Source organism: Rhinoderma darwinii, unplaced genomic scaffold (genome assembly GCF_050947455.1).
Source record: "Rhinoderma darwinii isolate aRhiDar2 unplaced genomic scaffold, aRhiDar2.hap1 Scaffold_4188, whole genome shotgun sequence".
Taxonomy (NCBI): domain Eukaryota; kingdom Metazoa; phylum Chordata; class Amphibia; order Anura; family Rhinodermatidae; genus Rhinoderma; species Rhinoderma darwinii.
Genome location: NW_027463744.1, coordinates 57,585 through 67,981, shown reverse-complemented (window position 1 = coordinate 67,981; position 10,397 = coordinate 57,585).

Below are 10,397 nucleotides of genomic sequence, written 5' to 3'. Positions count from 1 at the left end.
GCCACCTATATACAAGAATATAACTACTATAATACTGCCCCTTATATACAAGAATATAACTACTATAATACTTCCCCCTATATACAAGACTATAACTACTATAATACTGCCCCTATATACAAGAATAGAACTACTATAATACTGCCCCTATATACAAGAATATAACTACTATAATACTGCCCCCTATATACAAGAATATAACTACTATAATACTGCCCCTATATACAAGAATATAACTACTATAATACTGCCCCTATATACAAGAATATAACTACTATAATACTGCCCCTATATACAAGAATATAACTACTATAATACTGCCCCCTATTTACAAGAATAACTATTATAATACTGCCCCTATTTACAAGAATATAACTATTATAATACTGCCCCTATATACAAGAATATAACTACTATAATACTGCCCCTATATACAAGAATATAACTATTATAATACTGCTCCTATATATAAGAATATAACTACTATAATACTGCCCTATATACAAGAATATAACTACTATAATACTGCCCCCTATGTGCAAGAATATAACTACTATATTACTGCCCCCCTATATACAAGAATATAACTACTATAATACTGCTCCCTATATACAAGAATATAACTACTATAATACTGCTCCTATATACAAGACTATAACTACTATAATACTGCTAATATATACAAGAATATAACTACTATAATACTGCCCCCTATATACAAGAATATAACTACTATAATACTGCCCCCTATGTGCAAGAATATAACTACTATATTACTGCCCCCTATATACAAGAATATAACTACTATAATACTGCCCCCTATATACAAGAATATAACTACTATAATACTGCTCCCTATATACAAGAATATAACTACTATAATACTGCCCCTATATACAAGAATATAACTACTATAATACTGCCCCTATATACAAGAATATAACTACTATAATACTGCCCCTATATACAAGAATATAACTACTATTATACTGCCCCCTATATACAAGAATATAGCTATTATAATACTGCCCCTATATACAAGAATATAACTACTATAATACTGCTCCCTATATACAAGAATATAACTACTATAATACTGCTCCTATATACAAGACTATAACTATTATAATACTGCTTCTATATACAAGAATATAACTGCTATAATACTGCCCCTATATACAAGAATATAACTACTATAATACTGCCCCTATATACAAGAATATACCTATTATAATACTGCCTCTATATACAAGAATATAACTACTATAATACTGCCCCCTATATACAAGAATATAACTACTATTATACTGCCCCCTATATACAAGAATATAACTATTATAATACTGCCCCTATATACAAGAATATAACTACTATAATACTGCCCCCTATATACAAGAATATAACTTCTTTAATACTGCCCCCTATATACAAGAATATAACTACTATAATACTGCTCCCGATATACAAGAATATAACTACTATAATACTGCTCCTATATACAAGACTATAACTACTATAATACTGCCCCTATATACAAGAATATAACTACTATAATACTGCTCCTATATAGAAGAATATAACTACTATAATACTGCCTCCTATATAAAAATAATATAACTACTATAATACTGCCCCTATATACAAGAATATAACTACTATAATACTGCCCCTATATACAAGAATATAACTACTATAATACTGCTCCCTATATACAAGAATATAACTACTATAATACTGCTCCTATATACAAGAATATAACTACTATAATACTACCGCTATATACAAGAATATAACTACTATAATACTGCTCCCTATATACAAGAATATAACTACTATAATACTGCCCCTTATATACAAGAATATAACTACTATAATACTGCTCCCTTTATACAAGAATATAACTACTATAATACTGCCCCTATATACAAGAATATAACTACTATAATACTGCCACCTATATACAAGAATATAACTACTATAATACTGCCCCTTATATACAAGAATATAACTACTATAATACTTCCCCCTATATACAAGAATATAACTACTATAATACTGCCCCTATATACAAGAATATAACTACTATAATACTGCTCCCTATATACAAGAATATAACTACTATAATACTTCCCCCTATATACAAGAATATAAATACTATAATACTGCCCCTATATACAAGAATGTAACTATTATAATACTGCCTCTATATACAAGAATATAACTACTATAATACTGCCCCCTATATACAAGAATATAACTACTATTATACTGCCCCTATATACAAGAATATAACTATTATAATACTGCCCCTATATACAAGAATATAACTACTATAATACTGCCCCCTATATACAAGAATATAACTACTATAATACTGCCCCCTATATACAAGAATATAACTACTATAATACTACCTCCTATATACAAGAATATAAATACTATAATACTACCCCTATGTACAAGACTATAACTACTATAATACTGCCCCCTATATACAAGAATATAACTACTATAATACTGCTCCCTATATACAAGAATATAACTACTATAATACTGCTCCTATATACAAGACTATAACTACTATAATACTGCCCCCTATATACAAGAATATAACTACTATAATACTGCACCTATATACAAGAATATAACTACTATAATACTGCACCTATATACAAGAATATAACTACTATAATATTGCCCCCTATATACAAGAATATAACAACTATAATACTGCCCCCTGTGTACAAGAATATAACTACTATAATACTGCCCCTATATACAAGAATATAACTATTATAATACTGCCCCCTATATACAAGAATATAACTACTATAATACGGCCCCCTATATACAAGAATATAACTACTATAATACTGCCCCCTATGTACAAGTATATAACTACTATAATACTGCCCCCTATATACAAGAATATAACTACTATAATACTGCTTTCTATATACAAGAATATAACTACTATAATACTGCTTCTATATACAAGACTATAACTACTATAATACTGCCCCCTATATACAAGAATATAACTACTATAATACTGCTCCTCTATACAAGAATATAACTACTATAATACTGCCCCCTATATACAAGAATATAACTACTATAATACTGCCCCCTATATACAAGAATATAACTACTATAATACTACCTCCTATATACAAGAATATAAATACTATAATACTACCCCTATGTACAAGAATATAACTACTATAATACTGTCCCCTATATACAAGAATATAACTACTATAATACTGCTCCCTATATACAAGAATATAACTACTATAGTACTGCTCCTATATACAAGACTATAACTACTATAATACTGCCCCCTATATACAAGAATATAACTACTATAATACTGCTCCCTATATACAAGAATATAACTACTATAATACTGCTTCTATATACAAGACTATAACTACTATAATACTGCCCCCTATATACAAGAATATAACTACTATAATACTGCCCCTATATACAAGAATATAACTATTATAATACTGCTCCCTATATACACAAGAATATAACTACTATAATACTGCTCCTATATACAAGAATATAACTACTATAATACTGCTCCTATATACAAGAATATAACTACTATAATACTGCTCCTATATACAAGAATATAACAACTATAATACTGCCCCCTGTGTACAAGAATATAACTACTATAATACTGCCCCTATATACAAGAATATAACTATTATAATACTGCCCCCTATATACAAGAATATAACTACTATAATACGGCCCCCTATGTACAAGAATATAACTACTATAATACTGCCCCCTATATACAAGAATATAACTACTATAATACTGCTTCCTATATACAAGAATATAACTGCTATAATACTGCTTCTATATACAAGACTATAACTACTATAATACTGCCCCCTATATACAAGAATATAACTACTATAATACTGCTCCTCTATACAAGAATATAACTACTATAATACTGCCCCTATATACAAGAATATAACTACTATAATACTGCCCCCTATATACAAGAATATAACTACTATAGTACTGCCTCTATATACAAGAATATAACTACTATAATACTGCCCCCTATATATAAGAATATAACTACTATAATACTGCCCCCTATATACAAGAATATAACTACTATAATACTGCCCCTATATACAAGAATATAACTACTATAATACTGCCCCTATATACAAGAATATAACTACTATAATACTGCTCCTATATACAAGAATATAACTACTATAATACTGCCTCTATATACAAGAATATAACTACTATAATACTGCCTCTATATACAAGAATATAACTACTATAATACTGCCCCTATATACAAGAATATAACTACTATAATACTGCCCCTATATACAAGAATATAACTACTATAATACTGCCTCCTATATACAAGAATATAACTACTATAATACTGCTCCTATATACAAGAATATAACTACTATAATACTGCCCCTATATACAAGAATATAACTACTATAATACTGCTCCTATATACAAGAATATAACTACTATAATACTGCCCCTATATACAAGAATATAACTACTATAATACTGCCCCTATATACAAGAATATAACTACTATAATACTACCCCTATATACAAGAATATAACTACTATAATACTGCCCCCTATATACAAGAATATAACTACTATAATACTGCCCCTATATACAAGAATATAACTACTATAATACTGCTCCCTATATACAAGAATATAACTGCTATAATACTGCTCCTATATACAAGAATATAACTACTATAATACTGCCCCCTATATACAAGAATATAACTAACCAAACTCTAGTGAATACTGACATTAAGACCTGATTCACACGAACGAGTTAAACGTCCGTGGGACGGCCGTTGAAACAGCGGCCGTCCCACGGACCTATGTTATTCAATGTGGCCGTTCACACAGCCGGTGTTTCAACGGACCGTGTGAAGGGTCCGTGGGAACATAGGACATGTCCGTTCTTTGCACTCATCACGCATCCCTCCATAGACTCTCCACTATGGTGGATACGTGACATCGCGTCCCGCAGTGCCGAGCACAGATGCACCTCGGACGTGAAAAACTGCAGTTCATGTAAATAAGGCCTAAGGCGAAGCAATAGGAGAGGAGCAGCAGGATGTGATGTAACTACATAACTTGTTAGATACATTTCATTCAGGGGCTGGGGATAGTTGGGTGTTGCAATATATTTGTGACTATTAATATTTGTCATCCGTTAGTTGAGATATGATGAATAGAATATGACATATGACGACAGCGCAAGAATTTAGGATGTTTTTGGGGCCATTTGTTTTTGCATTTTAGGTGGAAATTTTTTATTCAATTTTTTTATCCAATATGAAGAGGTTTTTTTGGAAGAGAAGGCAAACTATCACTCCAACACCGGTCCGGTCCGATGATATTAAATGTTTGTGATTTTCTGCCGCGTTTAGTACATAATTCGCTTTCGTCCCGGATTAAATATTTTTCGTTTGCGCCATTTTATTGTGTGAGAATTTTGATTGATGTTTCTAGATACAAGATAAAGTGTTTGCATCGTTTCATCTCCCATCTCCAGTGAATCAGGAATCACTCGCTGCAAACAATCGACCCATACAAGGCCAAATTTCTCTTTTCCTGCCCCCGCCCATCCCCCTCAGATTCAATTTCACTGAAACTGACCCAACCCCATCTACCTGAGCCGCACACACAGGATCCTTTTAGCCGCTTCCTAATTTAATGATATACGATCCGTGTGTCTGGGAAGAGAGGACTCATGGGAACCAAACAGAACAAAAAAAAAAATTTTTTAAAAAAAGAAACAATTCTAAGAATTTTATTTTATTTTATTGTTTTTTTTTTACAGGTAACTATTTATTTCCTTGTTGCTATAGTAACTCCGAGGCACAGGTCACCTGTCCAATGTGCACCTATAAAACAATCTTATCTTTGCAGGGATTAGGCAGCGAGCACATCAGCAGAGGCGCGCCAAAGTGTAAGTCCAATTTTCTTCAATTCTTTTTGCCAAAAACTCTTTCTAGAATTTTTCTTCCTTTCCGTTTGTTTCTATTTAACGAGATGTTGTAATTATTAACCATTTACCTGCTGGGACTTGTAGTTGTGGATTGTGATGCAGGACATAGAAGGGAAGATTTGCCGCGTTTACCGGTTCTTAAAGGGACATACACACAGAATAATATTTTATATTCTATGTGGGAATTTTGTTACTTTTGTGTATATATTGTTTGTCTTCATTGTGGCAGCTTTTTAATCTTAAAACTGATTTCATGTTTGTAGTGCATTTTATTATATTGTAGTAACTTTGGAAAGGGGTTGGAGTTGATTTAATACTATAAATTTACTGATTATCCCGGGTTCTTCCCATCTCAGTCATTCATGGTATATCCACAAGATACGCCATAAATATCTGATAGTTCTGGATCTGCACCTATGCCAAGAACGGGGGTCCCCGGACCCCGTTCTGCCTGGTGAGCACGCTCGGCTGTTTCCATAAGTCCCATAGTAGTAATTGGACAAAGCCACAGACTTGCGCGGCCCACTGACCCTTCATTCCCTGTCTGGATGCCGTGGGACAGGGGTCGGGGAACCTCCATTCCTGACCTGGGCGCTGGTCACACAGCTGGAACCTGCACCAACAAGTCATTTATAGCATATCCCGTGAAGATCAGACGACCCCTTTAGGCCGAGTTCCCATGGTTTGGATACGCTGCGTAAAAACTGTGCAGTGTATCCGACCTGGAACCGGCGGCACGTTTTGTCCGAAAAAAATTGTGGTGCGTCTTTTTTCAGATAGATTTTCCACTGCGGAAAGAAGCGTTAAAAAAACGCTCATACTTATCTAGGCCGTTATTATGGAGACGCGTCCCTCCTGCGCGGTCCAGTCTGGCCTCCCTGGATGACGCTGCAGCCCATGTGACCGCGGCAGCCTGTGATTGGCTGCAGCGGCGTTCACATGGGATGCAACATCATCCCAAGAGGCCGGACTGGACGAAGAAACAGACTTCTGGGTAAGTGTTTTATTTTTGTCTTTTTTTTTAATTTTCCGCTGTTGCGTCGGAATCGGCAGTAGAAAAACGTTTTGTTTTTTTTTTCCTGCTTGCGGGTAAAAAAAAGCGGCGTGTCCTTTCTTGCCGCGGTTCTGCCTCTGAACTCCCTTTGGAATCAATGGGAGGCAGGAAACGCGTAGGCAGGTCAAAATTCCTGAAGGAGTTTGAGGAAGATTATTATTATTTTTTTGCCTGCAAAACACTCGGTGCGAACACAGGACCCAAAGGAACGAGGGATTTCTGTAGGTAAACGAGAATTCACCAAAAATCGAGAATAAAAAAGAATATTCTCCCCAGGCACACGACCGTAGCATACGGAGCCATTGATTTCTATTGCCCACGGACTCCTCATATGTTTACGGAAAGGTGTCCGGGCCGTAGAACGGATTCGCAAAAGATCGGACATGTCCTATGTTTTTGCTTCTGACGGACTGCGCTCCCGTACTTTATAAGCGTCTGTGATTACGGACACGGTCGTGTGATTGGGGCCTTGGTCTAATATGGCGAAAACACATAATAGAAGAAACTGGGATTTCCGGTTGCCAAGCTCGTGAATTTGTTAATCTCTAACCTTAATCCTTGTTTAATGAGAAATTCCACTGTGCTTCGTGTTTCACTTTCTCACCATTTTCAAAGTCTCTGCTTGCTGTAAAAAAAAAATAGGAATTCTTATTCAAAACCTGCACAGACCTAATAGATTTCACAGCTGAGGGTTTGTGACAAAGGATTGTCTAAACTGGATACATCAGTAGTACATATCTCTCTCCTGTCCTGATAGTTAGTTACAATGTATCAGTGCAGGTAAAACGTATCATTCTGGTGTCCAAACCTGTTTGTATCCAATCTAGACGCCGCTCTGTGAGTTAAACAGTTTGGAAACCAGGCTGCTACATTTTACCTGCACTGATACATTGTAACAAAGTATCAGGACAGGAGAGAGATCTGTACTACTGATGCATTTACCTCACATAGGATTGTCTAAACTGGATACAATTGTAACAAACCCTCAGCTGTGAGAAGTTTTAGTAGAATAGTACGGCCTCTGGATAAATTGTTTTTATATAGTGACAGCAAGCAGAGATCTTCCAAATGGTAAAGAATGGAAACCTAAAGTAGATTCGAAAATTGCAGAACTCTTCATTACCCTTTGGCTAGATTCACACGGGCGTTGTGCATCTCGGTCGTGAAAAACGGCATCCCCCATGTGTGAACGGCCACATTGAATTATATAGGTCCATGTGATGGTCGTGTGAATAAGGCCTTAGATTAACATTTATTTACACTGGAGATCTGAGGCAGCGCTTGGTCATAATCCACAGGTGTAACCTGGGCCCCAATGCAAATCTGTAACAGGGGCCCACCATGAGCCGTTTATACTACTGGTGACCCTATAGATGCGCCCCTGGCGGGGGCCTGCTGCGTGTTTAATGGGATTCTTTGTCAAATCCTCAAGAAATCTCCAGCCGGTCGTACGTGGGACAGTTTGACTCCTATCCGACAAGGGTTGCCATATTTTTGGGGGATCGGCACTGAAGGGGCACATAGAAAAACGATTTCCCATGATGCTGATGATTGAACGCCGGTCGTGTGGTTGTAAATATCGTCCCCTGGATTTGCTTCACACGCGTTTCTCTAGGGGACACCATCCGCTGCTTTTTTCTTGTTTGTTGCAAAGTGAATCCAAGGTTGTGATTCTGCTTAACTCCTACGTGACGTCGATCCTAAATCATGATGGCCGCCCTCCAGTTGACTTAGAAGGCTGGGACTCCATGGCGACTTTTGGCCACGTGCCGGTCGCTGTTCTATTACTGGTTACTGTGACCATTGTGCAACTCCAATGTTTTCCAATAAGTAGAAAAGTTAAGCTGAGAATTTGGTCATAAGAACCCATCATTCATATGTGACCTTTAGGTCCACACTGAGTTTTTTGACGCGGTAACTGCGTCTGAAAACTTGCCGAAAATGCCTCCCATTGATTTCAATGGGAGGCGGAGGTGTTTTTTTCCCGTGAGAGGAAAAACCGTCTCGCGGGAAAAAGTGACATGCCCTATCGTCGGGCCTTTACCTCTCTGACCTCCCATTGACATCAGTGGGAGGAAGAGAAAGCTTTTTTCACTGCTTTTGCCCGCGGCGCTCCATGGCCGCGGGCGAAAAACCCGGCATGCAGGCAGATCAGACCAGATGGAATTTTGAGGCAGAATTTTCTGCCTGCTAAAGAACTCGGTGTGAACAGGGCCTTACTGTTTATGGCACTTAAAATGTCATAGCAAAAAATGTATCTATGGTTTGTATTTCTATACAACATGACGCTACAATATGTCTGTATCTCAGGGGACAGATTGTAGCATGGGCAAAAGAGGCAGACGGGTGGCACAGTCTTGTGTCTTGGCACTGGCTGAGGGGTTTACTAGACGTCGGCACTGCTATGTGTTCACTGTTAAGTGTCCGTCCTAAGGCACTAATCATGTGGTCAGTATATGGCGGTAATACGTGGCTGCTGTAGAACACTGTTATGTGCGCACTATATGGGGGCACTGTTATGTTGGCAGTCTATAGCAGTATTATGGGGGCACTGTACACGGTGACTGTATAGCACTGTTGTGTGTCCATAGTAAGACACTGTCACGTCGGCGCTCTGTGGCGGTATTATGTAAGTATTATATGGCAGCATTACATGTGCACTGTATGTATAATGTTATATGGGTACAGTCTATGAGGACACTATAGTAATATTATGTGGGTACTGGGTAGCATTACATGGGTTCTATATGGTACTGTTATGTAGGCAGTGAATAGCTGTATTATGGGGGCACTCTATGGTTAGTTTTATGAGGGCACTGCATGGCAGTATTATGGGTGCATTGTATGATATTATGTAGGCACGGTATAGTAGTAATACATGGGACTTGTATGGGACTGTTATGTAAACCCTGTATGGCAGTGTAAGGGGCACTATATGTTATTGGGCACTATATGGTGCTACTATTTATTCGGGATGTAGCAGTGCTCTTTGGGCTGTATTACAAGTTTTACCTTCCAAAACGTGGTGCAGGGCGCTGCAAGTTTTCAGCCTATTAATTCTGCTCGCCATCACGTATCTCCCTCCGCCGGCTCAGCTCAGAGTCCTATAATCGATCAGCCCAGGGACAATCCAAGGGAGCACTGAGGATCGGCTTTGGGCGGGTAATGAGTGGGGGAGGGGAGGGTCTGGGGTTCTGGAAATATAATAATTACATCCCAATTCCACTTCGCTGCCTGGACCTCTGTGTGGATCTCAGATATGGGGTCCTGGTGGGCACCAGACATTTTCCT